Source organism: Canis aureus, chromosome 34 (genome assembly GCF_053574225.1).
Source record: "Canis aureus isolate CA01 chromosome 34, VMU_Caureus_v.1.0, whole genome shotgun sequence".
Classification (NCBI taxonomy): Eukaryota; Metazoa; Chordata; class Mammalia; order Carnivora; family Canidae; genus Canis; species Canis aureus.
In genome coordinates, this window is record NC_135644.1 from 28291940 (window position 1) to 28307549 (window position 15610).

The 15610-nt window shown below is 45.1% G+C and overlaps 1 protein-coding gene and 2 non-coding genes across 11 annotated transcripts in view; 2 read left to right on the plus strand and 1 right to left on the minus strand.

Moving 5' to 3' along the window:
* The first annotated feature begins 11334 nt into the window (after positions 1 to 11334).
* Positions 11335 to 11405, plus strand: TRNAG-GCC (transfer RNA glycine (anticodon GCC)). The gene has a single exon. It is a non-coding gene; the product is annotated as a tRNA-Gly (tRNA).
* Positions 11406 to 11674: 269 nt separating this feature from the next.
* Positions 11675 to 11746, minus strand: TRNAA-CGC (transfer RNA alanine (anticodon CGC)). Its single transcript has one exon. It is a non-coding gene; the product is annotated as a tRNA-Ala (tRNA).
* Positions 11747 to 12222: 476 nt separating this feature from the next.
* The window catches only part of LOC144304981 (uncharacterized), a 43167-nt gene continuing 39779 nt past the window's right edge, over positions 12223 to 15610 (plus strand). For 4 of the 9 annotated variants that reach the window (XR_013371993.1, XR_013371987.1, XR_013371997.1 and 1 more), the window contains exon 1: positions 12772 to 12919. The gene's annotated coding sequence lies outside the window, so the exon portion shown is untranslated. The other 5 variants (XR_013371994.1, XR_013371989.1, XR_013371999.1 and 2 more) reach the window with 3 other exon arrangements.

Here is a 15610-nt window from a genome sequence, read left to right on the forward strand (position 1 = left end):
ACAATCCTGGGTGTGAAAAGCTCAAGGCATTTACAAACAACTCAAAAGATGGATTTGTCCGTTCAATTCATGCATACTTAAAGAAAACTAACTCTGCATAAGGCTGAGGGGACACACAGTTGTATAAGGGATCGTCTGAGTCCTATTCTCTAGGCCAGTGGCATCCAAACTGGGCCCTTAGAGACTGAGCTGAACTGAGCCTCAGGAGCACTGTATTAAAGGAAATAAATACCCACAAAAGGGAGTAGCAGGAAGCAGGGAAATTTATATTTTCTAAGAGCAAGTCTGGGGGCCATAGGGAAGAGGAAACAACAGAATACACCACACACACACACACACACACACACACACACACACACACACACAAGAAAGCCAGAATTTGTTGGAAGCAAAGAGTCTATGGGGTGCCAGCAGTAGCAGAGCACACAGTGGGTAGGCCAGTTCGAACACAGGGAAACTAGATCTTTCTAGGATCTCCTACACTGTATTTTATCATGAAGACTCTCTAGTTGTGAGTAAACAAAGATTTTGGGGAGAGAATTCACCCTTGGTCCGGGAGGCTTTGCTTGCCCCTTTACGTTATTCAGCACACATGTTATGTTCCAGTGTAACCTAGAAATAACAGTCTGGCCATCCAATGGATTCGAATAAGAAGATGTGTTACAGGCAGCAAAAATGATGTCCTGCACAAGAAGGAGAAGAACTAAAACCAATTGCAAGTTTATCAATGCTATTCATACACTATAAGAAAAACAAACCCCCCCCCCAAAAAAAAAAAACGTGTCTCTGGAAAGGAGTTGGGAATGCTTGCCCTGGAATAGAGAGCAGCACACTTTAGCTAAGTGTACCTCCTCCAACGAGGTCAGAACCATTGTTATACCTATTTAATAGATTTTATGACTAAGGCAGAAAGCTTAAGTAACCCGCTAAGGTTCACATAGCTGGTAAATGACAGAGGGTGCACTTGCCCCACGATACCAGTCTCATGATCCCTTTTATCATACAGTCCTCCCTCTACAATTACATACATTATTGCCCTTACAAAAATGTGGAAAATAGCATAATGCTTTTTGGGGGTGAGCCTTTCTCCCTCTTAACCTCACCCCACAATACCAGGATACATCACTAAGGTCTGGGGTATGCTCATTGGATACTAAAGTGCCATTGCTTTCATGCCCTTTCAATTGACAAAATTAAGGGAAAACTTTTCTTTAACTATGATTTTTTAGTGATGATCTCTAGTTCAAATTCAGTAACAGTTTTTCTCATATTCCCTCAATCTATGCTTTTATCTCCCTCTTCAAAGTGAGAAACTTAATACCACAGAACATTGATATATTACTCATTTGCACTATCATACAATACATATAAGAGTTTCAGAATTCATTTATGAATAGCACTATTTTTTCTTTTTTTTTCATAAATGCCACTTTTCATGATGCATCTACCATGTAAAATTCAAGATTTGTTTTGCCATTTTTTTCCTTAGAATACATGTCACAAAAAAATATACAAAGTACTTGTTCGAATGTTATTTGAATTAATTCTTTCATACATGTGTGGTTGTGTTTTATATACAGTTAGGCTCCCTGATTTCTGTTCACATTCAAATTTTAGGGTCAGCTTTCCTCATTATTTCTTATTAAATATTGTTATATGAACATGTTTAAATGGTTCAAAATACAAAGCTATACAGAAATGTACACTCAAGGATGTCTTACTTACCTGCCTCATTCTCACACATCTCTGTAGATTTATCTTTCATGTTTCCTTTAGGGAGAAAAAAAAGGCAATATATGCGTATGCGTGAGTGTGCGTGAATGTGTATGCACAGCTGAAGAGGCATGTGGGAGCCTGAGTTATATTTACAAATGGACACAGTACATTTAAGAGCAAATCAGAAAATTTTCAAAGCTAGATGATCAATAAGCAAAGCATTTCGTAAGACAAATGTATAGATTTTGCAATGATATTTACATGATTAAAAGCGAAAACAAATTTCATTCTGTCCTGAAAGCTCTGTGTCCTTCTTGTTTTATGCCTATCTCTGCCACCCTTCATGACTATTAATTATATTTAATGTTTCTAACCCCTAAAATAATCATGAAAATAGAACTAGAAACATTTAGATTAGGAATTATTCTAAAAACTTGTCTAAAGGGAAAGCTATTCTCAAAAAAAAGTGGTTGTTGGGGTGCCTAGGTGGCTCAGTCGATTAAGGGTCCGACTCTTGATTTTTGCTCAGATTGTGATCTCAGGGTTGTGATCTCAGGGTTATGAGACCATGCTCCATGGCCGCTCCTGCTGGGTGGCGAGCCTGCTTGAGATTCTCTCTCTCCTTCTCCCTTTGCCCACCCCCCACGCCTGCTCCTGTTCTCTCTAAAAAAAGGGGTTGTCAATTGTGTCATCTATGAGTCTTCCTAGAGAAGCTACACTAATTTCTTTAAGAAACTAGTACTTTCTTAAATTAAATTATTTAAATACTTTTACTAAGCTTCCCTAAATTAAACCTCTGGTAACCAGGATGCTATTTTTGTAGAAGAGTTTATTTGTGGAATTCAATTCTCTTTCCTACCTGTTCATGTGGGGTAGTTCCTTGACTTTTCTGATATCAGATCACTGTTTGGTCTAGCTTTGTGTTGTTTAAATCATAGGAGCCTATTTAAGGCAAGAACTCATATTAAGAATAAAGTTACTGTTATTACTATAAACAAATATACTGGTTTCTGCCAAGTTAAAAAATTCATATTGTACTATTTTAACTGAGTTACTTCTTCCTGATAACCTGATGTTTTCATTTGTTAGACTGCAGCAACAAAGTACCACAAATTGTGTGGCCTGAACAACAGAAATATACTGTCTCACAGTTTTGGAGGTTAGAAGTCCAAGATCAATGTTTTGGTAGGATTGTCCGTATGAGGGCTATGAGGGAGAATCTGTTTTATGCCTCTTTCCTAGCTTCTGGAGGTTTGCTAGCAATCTTTAGTGTTCCTTGGCTTGTAGAAGCATTGCCCCATCCATGCCTTCCTCTTCACATGGACTTCTTTCTCCGTGTGTGTGTGTGTGTGTGTGTGTGTGTATGTCTGTTTCTGTGTCCAATTCTCCCTTTTTATCAGGACCCAGCCTTACGGAATTGGTGCCCTCCTTATGACCTCATCCCAATCAACTTCATAGACCCTATTTCAAAAAAATAAGTTAAGAAAAGGGTCACATTCACAGGTACCAGGGGTTAGAACTTCCACATATGAATTTTGGGGAAAACAATTCAACACATAACATCTGATATATAAATTATACCAAAACTCACATGTATTCTAATTCTGAAGTAATTTTGCAGTGTTTGAAGATAGTATGCTCAGTGTTATTTTTCCAGGATATGAGAAAGAGAAAGGGGGTGGAGGGAGAAAAGAGAGAGAGAGAGAGAATGTTTTAAAGCATTTCCAGACCTCATTTGGAGTTTCTACTGAAAAAATATCAATTATTACTCATTATATCAATGATTCTTGATAGGTTACTTTGCATATGCAATTCCCAATGTCAATCAGAAAATTTGAACACTGACTTTATATCCAATATTGTGTTAGGGGCTGCTGAAACACAATTATGAAAACAAACAAAATAACCATATACAAGTTTCCCTGCCCTGACCACAAATGCAATGTATTAGGAAGGTATGAATAACAGTAAAAACTGGAAATAGTAGATATTTGAGCTAAATTTTGATAGGGACTATCAAAATAGTGTAGGAAATAGTGTAGGAGTTCAGAAAAGGAAAATACAAGTAAGGTTTGTTAATACACAAATACTCTGAAAAATCAATAAGAAAATGAGAGACATTCTAGTAAACAGAGCCCATCAATAAGAGATTGATTAAATTATGCTGTGTCTCTCTACTGTGGAGGACTCTGTCATTATTGTAGCAAGGGCAGATCTGCTGTGCTGAAATGGATGTAGAAAGAGACAGGTTAAACAAGAAATTATTAATGGTTGAAAACTTCAAGAACTAATTCCTGGAAACAAGGAAGAAAAATACACTAGACTGGAAGAAGAATTTAACTTCTGATTTTATAGTTTTCTGTGCTGTTTGAATTTTTATAACATGTATGCTTTACTTTTACTTTTCATCATTTTTTGAGTTGGACAAACTAATCTGTCTAAAATTGAGTTAATCATACTTCTCTGTTCATGACATTCTATTATCATTGCAGCCATACCTCTTTGTTTTACGTATATATTTATTCAACTTTATCCCCTTATCCCTATCCTGGTCCCTCGGCCTCCCTAGAAGCCAATGAACATCCTGCAATGAGCATCCTGGTATAGTAAGTCCAAGTCTTTTTCTTGACTTCAATAAGAAATTATTTGACCTACATAAGAATTTATATACACAAGTATTTCCAAATGGACAGACATACTAGTCCATGGTTTATATGCAAACCTAATGTGCCCACCAGCTGCCCTCTGAAATGGCTGCCTTCACCCATATGCCCACAGGGTCAAATGTTCCCATGTGTTCGCTCACATTCAGTATTGTGCAGCCTTAAAATATTGTCTAGTGGGTCTAAAGGGATATCTCCTTTTAAAATATTTTTTAAAGATTTTATTTCAGATAGAGAGCAAGAGCATGAGCATGAGCAAGGGGAGGGACAGAGGAAGAAAGAGAAGCAGACTCCTCACGCAGCAGGGAGCCCAATGTGAGGCTTGATCCTAGGACCCCGGGATCGTGACCTGAGCCAAAGGCAGATGACTGAGCCACTCAGGTGCCTTTTAAATTTTCTAAAAAATTTTTTTATTTAATTTTATTTATTTTTAAATAGGCTCCACACCCAACCTGGGGCTTGAACTCACCACTCTGAGATCAAAAGTCACATTCTCTACCAACTAAGCCAGCCAGGCACTCCAGATATCTCCTTTTTTAACTTGAATTTCTTTAACTCCTAAAAAATTTAATTAGAATATGTCTTCTTGATCCAAATGTATTACTCTATAATCTAGTGCCCTTTAACTCTGCTATGACCTCGTTTAGAATTCAACTGTGTGTTTTCACCTAGTCAGACTTGTATATCTTGTCTACAACCTTAAGTTCAGCATCTTTCAAAGCAATATGAAAAGTTCACAGATGATTAATGCTGAGAAGAATCTCAATGACCTAAAACAATAACTTCATTTGCACCCAAGGAAACTGAGGCCCAAATAAAATAAATGGACTCTCCTGCTATTAACGGGATTTGAAGGGACAGAATCAGAACTGATAAGCAGCAAAGTGCAGGGTGGAAGAGGCGGGCAGACCTTTGGAGTCAGAGAGAAAAAGGAAAATACAAGTTGGTTAGAATAGTTGGATAAGGATTCCCAAATGGTGCTCAAGCTGAAACTCTGCCTGGAAAGATGCACAAAGACTAGGGGAAACGTACAGAGTGGAGAAAGCAACCTGACCAGAGCCATCATCGTGAGGAATGAGCATGCTGTGTTTTGTGCATAACAGGGGCAGCAAGAATATATGACTGCAATAGTTAAAATGGGCCTGGGAGGTAGGGCATCTGCAGAATTTGGCTAGGACTGGCTACATCATTTTTAGCGCCAGATGAAAACACAGGGCCCCTTGTTCAAAAATTAAGAATTACAACAAAGCAACAGCTAAGCTAAGTGCAAGACCCTGTGTGAATGTACAGGTTGCACATCCATGATGCTCGCCCTGAATCTAGAAATGTATAAAAAATGTAGTTTGAATTAGGATCCACTTAAGTTTGTGAGCGAGAGTGATAAAGTGAAAACAATGTTTAAAAAATATATATAGACCTCTCTTGGGAATAATGCCTTAATATGTATTAAAATTTAAAATGCTCTCACCCTTTGACTTAGCAGTCGCACTTCTAGGAATTTATTCTGCAGATAATTGAATAAATGAGCCAAATGGCATTTGTTCAAAGATCTTCACTGCGGTGTTGTTTCTACTAGTGAAAGATCAGAAACAAATTAAATGTCCTCTTCTGAGGAACTGCTTAAGGTAATGACATACCTTCATGCAATGGACATTTTCACCATCTTCATACATCTTAGCCTTAAAGCTGGATTCTTCATTCCCATTCCTTGATTCTAAGTCTTTAGAAAACTTGTCCTTGGGACACTATTGGTGCTTGTGAGATGGAATAAGTAATGTTTTAATTCCTAGCCAGTAAAGGGCAGTTGGATATGAACATAGAACCATTAAAAAGAATGAGGTAGCTTCACTTGTATAGAAGAAAAAGTTTCTGGTATCTATCATCTTAAAGAGAAAGAAAAAAAAAGGCAAGGAGCACAACAGTATATGTGGTGTGGAGCATTTGTGCATAAAAGCTAAGTGCAATATTTGTATCTACATATGATATCTGTGGATGGAAATGCAAGAAACTGATGACAGTGGCTTGCCTCTAATAAATGGAACCCAGGAAATGAGTGTAAACATGGACGGTGGGATGAAGGTAAGCTTTTTAACGCATACTCTTACACCTTTTGAATGTTGCACCATACACATGGGCTCCTTATGAGAAAAGTTACATATTTTAAAAGACCAAATGACCTGAGAGGAAAGAGAGAGGGAAGGGAGGAGAAGGCCATTTCCACCGTTAGGCTGTAGGTAGCCAAGTGGCACAGCCCAAGAGTATGTGAATATAAGCTGGGCCAGTAATGGGTGTGGAGAGAACGACAAAGAATTCAGACCCATATATCCTCCACCCTGAAGACTCTATATGAATTTGCAACAGATTCGGTTTTGAACTGGCAATAAAGGAATGATTGAATTTTCAAAAATTAAGGAAATTAGAAACAGGAGGAGAAGAGGAAGGGAAATAGTAGGAGAGGGAGGGAGGACGTTCAACCAGAGGCAAGGGAAGGATGGCAAAGGAAAGCAGGGATTTCCCAGGTAACCCCGGGAGTGAGCTGATAAGGGACGTGCATGAGGCAGGAGGGATGGCCCTACGAGGAAGAGCAAGATGTGATGCTGTTTTAAAAGGGGGAAGTCAGACTTGTTGACTAATTGGACGTGCTGGAGGACTAGGAACGAGCATACCGCGAGCAGGATGACTCTGCAGTGACAGCTTTCCTGGAAAAATTGCTGCATTCTCACCATCTGCATGCATCTGAGAATTACACCTGGATTCTTCATTTCCATGCCTTGATTTTAATCCTTGGGAAAGTAGGCCTTGGGGTACTACTTGTGAATCTAAAACGGAATAAGTAATGATTTAATTCCCAGCCAGTAAAGGGCAATCCAAATGACTGGCTCCACCATTTCCCCAGGGCTAGTTTGTAACCTGGGACAGAAATAAGCTGTGTGTATTAAATCAATACAATCACTCACAAGTTTAAAAAAAAAAAAAAAAAGCTTTGCTTTGGTGGCTACGTATTATATGAACTATTTCTGTTTCTAAATGGTTTGTTTTCTTCGGATGATACAAGCCTGGCCACATTTCCACGGCGAGCCAACACCAACCCGGACTACTGAGCCCTGAGCAAGTGATCCCAGGCGCTCTGATGCAACCTGCAAGTCCTGCCTGCCCCCCTGGGCTGTCGCGGTGACGGGAGTCCTAAGAGAAATGACTGTGGAACATTCCATGGCACTCCGCGTTTTCTCCTCTCTGCCAGCCCCAGTAGGGCCGCTCCTCGAGCAAGGATGCTCAGCAGGCGGGGCACAGTGCTGGCCGACGCCCCCCAGAAGACACTGGTGGCCATCCTGGGGTCTGTCCAGGCTTTACGGATACGGAGCTCACTGCGGCCGCAGCATCTCGGCGTGAAGCAGGATCCACGCGCACTGCGGCTCTGCAGCACAGCGATGCCCGCATCTGTCATGATGTGTTGCTCAGTATTAGCAAGAGGTTCCACGACAACCCACGCCCCGGCTTCTCTACCTTGGGCTCCCCGACTCCTACCGCTCCCTAAAAACACCCCTTCTCCGGGCTTGGCCTTCAGCTCTGCTCTGCTGTGGCTCCCTCCACTTCCACACACTTAGTTTTCATGTCTGCCCGGTTGGCTTCCAGCCCCCCTTCGGTAGCCTTGATTTCTCTAGATCTCGATGTCAACTGCCCAGGAGGCATCTCCCCCTACTTACCTCGAGTCTATGCTCCACCTTTTTCCTTCCAGTCATTTTTCTTCCTGACTTTCCTACATGATGCCATCATCCTCCCAGTCACTGCAGCTAGATTGCTTTCTCCCCTCGGCCGCCTTGCCATGGACCTCATGCTAGAGTCTTCCTCCGGGTTCGGGACCTCCTGGTTCGGGACCTGCCTCTCCACTTCCATTGTAAGCACCTCCCGAGTGAATTTCCTGACTTTCAGTTTCCACTCCTCTGGCACGTTGCTGTTAGATGACCCCGTCAAATACTTTGATCCTTCCCTTGCTCAAAAAATTTTCAGTGGCTTTTCTTTCCTTGCTACAAAAGTAACCTTATTCTAACAAACCAGAGATATGTCTACAAACTTTTTCATGGATTTTATGGTCTTCTTGTAAATCTACCACAGATGCATTTCTTTGAATTTTTCTTACACTTCCATATTTTCAGGTTCTATCACATTCGAGAGTAATGAGTTCTCCACATTTACTGTTTTGGGTAAGATTGTTTCTCTCAATTTTTGTTTAGATGCAAGCAATATAAATGCTACTTAAACTGTCTTAAAAAAAAAGACAATTTATTTTCTAAGGACAACTTACTGACTCACAAAAAACACAAGGTCCAGAATTTGTTCTAATTAGGCATGGTTGCTTCTAGGGGCTCAATGTTATATTGAGGGTGTGTTTCTCTCTCTCTCTCTCTCTGTTTCCTGGAAGGCAAGATAGAGCAAACCTAGCTATACATTCCACCTGTTTGCTCACCTGAGCTGCAAGACAGTCTTTGCTTACAGCTCCGGAAAGAAAGTTCTGGTGGGTTCTGGAAAGTTGTCCCATCTATGGCCACATGTCCATCTCCAAATTAAACACAGTGACAAAAAAAAAAAAAAAACAAAAAAAAGGCTAGATCGGTTTCACATACCTATCACTGTGATAGAGAAACAGAGATGAAAGAGAAAGTCAATCTCACCCAAATTTCAATGTACCAATTGTCTACAGAATAGAAGACTTGTACCAGAATTCTATCAGAAATAAGTGAAGTGCTAAACAGACACCCTCCCCCACCCCCCAGAATGCTCTTGACTGTGCAACAAAATGCCCAACTCGAAGGGGCTTAAACAATAAAGATCTTTAATTACCTTACTTAACCAAAAGTCTGGATGGAGAAAATTCTAGGATGGTGTAGTGTCTCTATCTTCTGGGTCACTCCCAGTCTCTCAAGTCACAAAATGGCTGGGGCAGCTCCAAGCATTGACATGACCTCATGTCAATGTTAAGAGCAGGAAACAAAAGGCAAAAGGGATCTCGCATACCCTCTTTCCCAGAAGCCCCTAGCTGTCTATACCGCCTTCTCTTTGGCAAGAAGTGTCACAAAACCCATCCTCGACCAATCTCTGGAAAGGACACGAGATAACTGGCTTAGCAAACCACATTTGACTCTGGTAGACTCGTGGACTTGCAGTAAGAAAAATGTAGAACGGCCTTTGACAGGCCACTAAAATGGTTTGCCATTAGGCCCTACTTATTTGATCCCTTCTACCTGTTTAAATTTTTGGTAGTGTTTCTTGGGCTGAGGGACTTCTAGACTGTTTTAAATTTTGAATCATATTTTGGAGTTTGAAGGAACTTAGGTCATGTAGTACAGGGCGTTTCAAAGTTTTTTTTTTTTTTTTTTTAATTAGACTTATAATCCCTCAAAAAAAAAAAGTAAATAAATGGCCTGGTGGAAGTTAGGGGCCTGGGCAAAGAAGGCAGGGCCCCACCAGCCAATGGCCCTGAGGCTCTTCTGAAAACTTAGAGCCCTTCAGAATGCAATTTGAAAACCACCTCTCTCTCCAGTTCTCTCATTTTAAAGAACTGAAGTTCTGAGAGGTAAAATGATTTGACCTTGTTCTTCCACGGGTTACTTAGGATTGCAGTTTCAATTTACAAATTCCCTGGTCTCTTCACATCATTATGCCTTAATAATTTAATAAGGTATTTGTCTTTAAATTCTGCTGCATATTCACAAACTAAAAAGTCCTTAAAAATAAATCTTACTGTAGAAGTTCTTACATTATTCTTTAGCCTTTTATCGTTTTCTGTAACTCCACTCTACTGTTTTTCATATGTAATGTCCTGAGCTACGTGCAGTATTCCTGGGTGCAGTACACAGTGATTTATTCTTTTCTAGGCAAAACAGGGCTGTGGCTAAGCAACCAGAGATTGCTTGACACTACGTGTGTTCTAATCTTGCCTCTAAGGGCCTCAGTTCCCTCAGCTGTTAAGTGGAGGCAGTTGTACGAGGTACCTCAGTGGGTTCAAGTCCACCCGCAATGTCCTTACAAAGCCCAGCACCTAGTCGCTGCTGGTTGTTTACTCTCATACGGCTTTCCTCACCCTTCAGTCTTCTTTGGACATCAAAGATCCTGCAAATTATTGGGAATTTCCCTCTCACGGATAAAGGGCAAATGATGTTTAAATCCAGAGCCTCCTGGTGCATGGAGCCTGCATGGAGCCTGCTTCTCCCTCTGCCTATGTCTCTGCCTCTCTCTCTCTCTCTCTCTGTGACTATCATAAATAAATAAAAATTAAAAAAAAATTAAATCCAGAGCCTTCTATCTCACACTTAGGTTCATTTCTATAAATGCATTTCCTTCATTTTAGTTTTTCTCCCTCATCTATCTTTGTGGCAAGGTCTGCAATTTTCCTTTCTCTGGAGATTAAGGGCAGAGGCTCCGAGTCATACTGTTAGAGTTGAAAGGGGTCCCATGATCAAGTCCTTCACAATGAAGGAAGGGGCGGTTTGGGGAATTCAGGTCCTCTGGATAGCATCGCGGCTGTCGCAGGGCACGCCTTCTAATTTACCCTTGCAATATGGGCCGGGGTCCGAGTCCCTGCCACAGCTCCCTGACCCCACCCCCCAGGCCTGCCGAGGACCCCATCGTCGGGGGCCCTGAGCCCGGGAGGGGTCCCGTCGCGCGGCGGAGGACCCAGCGGGTAAGCGCGCAAGCCTGTGGGCACGTCGCAGACTCGGTGGGCCGCCTCCGCGAGGGCCGCGCCCGGGGGGTCCCTGCCGGTGTCCCCGTCCTCCAGGGTCTCCTGCTGAGCGCTCGCTTGCAGGCATCGGCGCCCCGACGGCGCCCGCACCGCCACGGAGCGCGGAGGGGGCGCCGCCGGGAGGGGCTCAGCCGCGGGGAGGGGCTCAGCCGCGGGGACGGGCTCAGCCGCGGGGACGGGCTCTGCTGCCGGGCGCGGACGGCGGCTGCCGCCGGCGCATTGGTGGTTCAGTGGTAGAATTCTCGCCTGCCACGCGGGAGGCCCGGGTTCGATTCCCGGCCAATGCAGCTTTTTCTTCCCGGCCCGGAGGCTTAGGCCCCAGGGCACAAGTCAGTGAGGACGGCCAGGCGCTGCTTTTATGCAAATGAGGAAAAAGGAGGAATGAGGAACCAAGGGGGTTCCGGTTTCACTTTTGCTTGGAACGACCGAAAAGGCTGTGTCCCCGAGCTTCGCCGTTTCCTCGGTCTCCCTTTTAGACACCGTCCTTGGGCGCGAAACCGGGAGCGAAAGAAACGTGCGTCCGTAACAGAAAAAAGCAAAAGCGAGGCCGGCCGCCTGGAGATGCCGGGGATTGAACCCGGGACCTCACACATGCGAAGCGCGCGCTCTACCACTGAGCTACATCCCCCGGCCGCGGAGCGCTTTTCTGGGAAAGGCAGTCATCCCGCCCCGCAGCCGCCGCTCGCGCCTCGGCCCGGACTGAACCCGGGCGACGGCCGGGCCGCACGTGTCTGCCCGCCGCCTCTCGTCCCGGCCCGCGGCCCTGCGCTCGGGGCCCGCCGCAGCCGGAGGCCCGGGCCCGGGCGGGACGAGCCCCGGAGCACGGCCGCCGGCCCCGCGGGCCCGCTGGGGGGGGACAGGGGGCGCCCAGCCGGGTGGGGGGAGGGGGGAGGGGAGGGCACGGGGCGCCCAGCCGGGTGGGGGGAGGGGGGAGGGGGAGGGGAGGGCACGGGGCGCCCTGCCGGGGGGGGGGCGGGGGCGCTTAGTGCCCGGGGCCGGGGAGGGGGCGGTCGCGCGCATCGCGGGGGGATCCCGCGGGGGCCTGGCCCGCCTGCGCCCGTCCCCCCCGCCCCCCGCATTCCCGACCTGGCCCCCGCGAGGCCTGCTGCCGAGGCGGGGAGTTGGGGGCCCCCCGTGCGCACTCGGCTCCAGGTGAACGACCTGCCCCCAAGCCCCATCGTCCGGGTAGGGCAGCGCCGGCAGCCACCTGTTGGACGGGGCGGGGGGGGGGGGGACTCTGCTCCGTGCTCTCTTCCACGGGGACCAAACTGAAAAAACGGACGCTGCCACAGTCCCTGCACGTTAAGTCTACATAAACGATGCCAAAGTCGGGGCGGGGAGCCTGCCCAGGGCGGAGTTTTCTCCGGGTTTGATATTACAGTGCGGCCCCGGCCCGGCCCCTGCGCCGCCCCCCCCCCCCCAGGGCCGCACCCCGACCCCCGGCCTGGGCCTCGGCAACTGCTCTCCGCGTCGGGGGGCGGGGGCGGGGGTGGGGTCGGGCCCCTCCCCTCCCCTTCCCTCCGGGGCCGCCCACACCCCGGCCGGCGGCCGCACCCGAGCGGGGGCGTGGGGTCTGCGGGGCCGGGGCGCCGCCCCCGCCCGCCCCCGCCCCCGCCCCTGCCCCCGCCCCCGCCCGGCCGCGCGGAGGCCCGGGCTCGGCTCCCCGCGGTTGCAGCCGAGCCTCTCGTAGGATGCGGGGAGCGGCGGGTCACCCGCCTGGGCCGAGCGGGGAGCGCAGGTTTCAAAATAATTCTGAGTGAACCACAAGCTTCATGATCAACTCTGAGATTAAAAAAAGTAAGTTACTCCGTTTGCTTACAGTAATTTAAACAAATAATGGCTCATAATCAGATTTTGTTTTTAACTAGAACAAGCCACATGCTGATCTAATATAATAATACAGAATGTCCAAAAAAAACCGCACAAAACAAACCACGTCAGTGGACAGCCATTAGAGCTCTGCCCCAAGCCAGAACATTTCCAAACCGTGTCTTCACTCCCAAGGTTTTCACCAGGGCAAACTGCGACTGTAGCATGTGGTTCATTGTAAAGGAAGGACACTGGCCTCCAGTGACCTCGCCTCTTTTGTCCCGAGCCTCAGGTTGGGGCTTATTTCTCCATCACCTGAGGGACAACTCCCTTCTCTCTGGGGCAACTCTGATATTTCAGAGCTAGGCTCAGAGAAGGCTCTTTTTATTTTTTTTTAAACTTTTATTTATTTATGATAGTCACAGAGAGAGAGAGAGAGAGAGAGAGAGAGAGAGACAGGCAGAGGGAGAAGCAGGCTCCATGCACCGGGAGCCCGACGTGGGATTCGATCCCGGGTCTCCAGGACCGCGCCCTGGGCCAAAGGCAGGCGCCAAACCGCTGCGCCACCCAGGGATCCCGAGAAGGCTCTTTTTAAACCCTTACTCATTTTCTACCTTCCAAGGCCTAAATAAGTGCATATGATTTAAGGAGGAAGAAGAAGAAGAAGAAAAAAGAAGAAGAAAGAAGAAAGAAGAAGAAAAGAAGAAGAAGGAAGAAGAAAGAAGGAAGAAGAAAGAAGCTCTAAAGCCAATGGAGGATATAAAGTTGATTTACTGGCCTGGCTTAACCTAAAAGAAAGGCTCCAACTTGCTGGGCTTTTTTCGGCCACAGCGGTTGATGGGAAAGGTGAATAGGAGGCACACTTTGGAATGAAGGGGTCTTTTCAGGAAACTTGGATCACATCTATCTTTATGCAAATAAAACTGCACCAACTTTGCTCACAGATGAAGAGAGCCTGGCCAAATGTCCACAATTACAGAGTCTAAAAAAACTCAGTTCTATCTTCTACCCTCCTGTTTCTCTTGGTTGGAGACAAATTTCCCCTTCTCAGTCTCCCTTTGTCTCTCTCTCTCACACACACACATCATTCCCAAGGACTGACCACAGGCCCCCACTTTGAAGCAGGTGACTTTCATCTCTGGCTGTGCTTACACCTTCCCTTTCACACTCTTGCTTTGGCTCGTGGCACTCTGGCCACCAGGTACAGAGCAGGTTTCCCTCAGACATGAGCGAAGATGTTTATTCCCAGTCCAGGCAGCAGTTCTTACTCCTGACTACACATTAGAATTACTGGCAGAGGCTTTGAAGAATGCTGATGCTTGCTAGAGCCGAATCCCAAACCAACTAAATCAGAATCTCTAGGAGTGGGTCCAGGCATCAATATCTTTTTAAAATCCCAGGTAATTGTAATGTGCAGCTAAGCCTGGGGCCTGCGGCTTGAGGTCTGTTCACATGTCAACAAGAGGTGTCCAGGGATGGTGTTTAACTAAACCTACTCTTTTAATCGCTTTGCAGTGTGTACATACACCAAATCATTATATTGTACACCTTAAATTAATACAATGCTATATATCAATTTTATCTCAATAAAACTGGAGGAAAAAAACAAGAGAGGTCTATTACTAACCCAGTGGTTCTTGATCTCGGCTGCATATTGGAAGTACTTGGCAAGCTTTAGAAAAAAAATTTTTGATACTTAAACCCCATTTCCAAATATACCGATTTAACCATTCTGCCCTATTCTTGGCATAAGATTTTTAAAGGCTTCCTAAGCGGCCCTATATGCAGCCAAAGTTGAGACCACAGCACTGGAGTGCATCCTTTCTCAGGTTCTCCACCATGTTGTATGGGCAGCAAAGCCAGTCATAACACTGAAAGCAGAGGACTCCAGAGCTTGGGAATTGGTGTTGCTAGAGGATGAAAAGAAGCTGACTCATTCCAACTTCTCTATTTCCCTTCATCTAAAATAAAACTGGTGAAGGCAGGTGTTCAAGTGCTAAAAAGAAGCATTTCTTAACCTCATATATCCCATCTCCGCTAGGTGAGTGTCTCTGCTGCTTTGCTACACATTAGAGAAGCTTGAGAAGAGAATAGGAAAGGGGTGGGAGGAGAGTAATCTGCTCTTGGCACCTGGGAATGCCCAGTGCTTGTGTCTTCCCGGGTGAAAAAAAGACTGGATTGCTTTTCTCAACACCTAAAGGAACAGAGAGAGCTTTGAAATATATTGTGTTACTCCTCAGGATCATAACTATTAGTAATCCTTCATCACCACAGTTAATTATCGTTAATAATAACCTGAGGGCCAAAAAAGCTACTGGTTATATTTAATTCAGATAAAGTTAATAAACAGTACTCTTTTCGGTAAGTATCCCAAAGTGAAAAATTACAGCGATCATAACTTGCATTTAGAATTAGAAGTATTTATTGAACAGTAAGTTAGATCCTACTTGGAAAGATGCAAATTCTATAATTTAGATTCTGGTTACAAATAGATGGAAACAGAAGGAGGTACATATTTAAGATGACATTTACAGAAGAGATGTTAGAAAAAGCCCATACTTCTGGAAACTATCAATGGTCAGTCAGTTTAAGAAAGGATGTTTTAAGACTGGAAGGAGAAAAACATATCTATATGGGGCCTAAAAGATTTTTCCAAATTCAGATGATCTATTTATGATAGGTT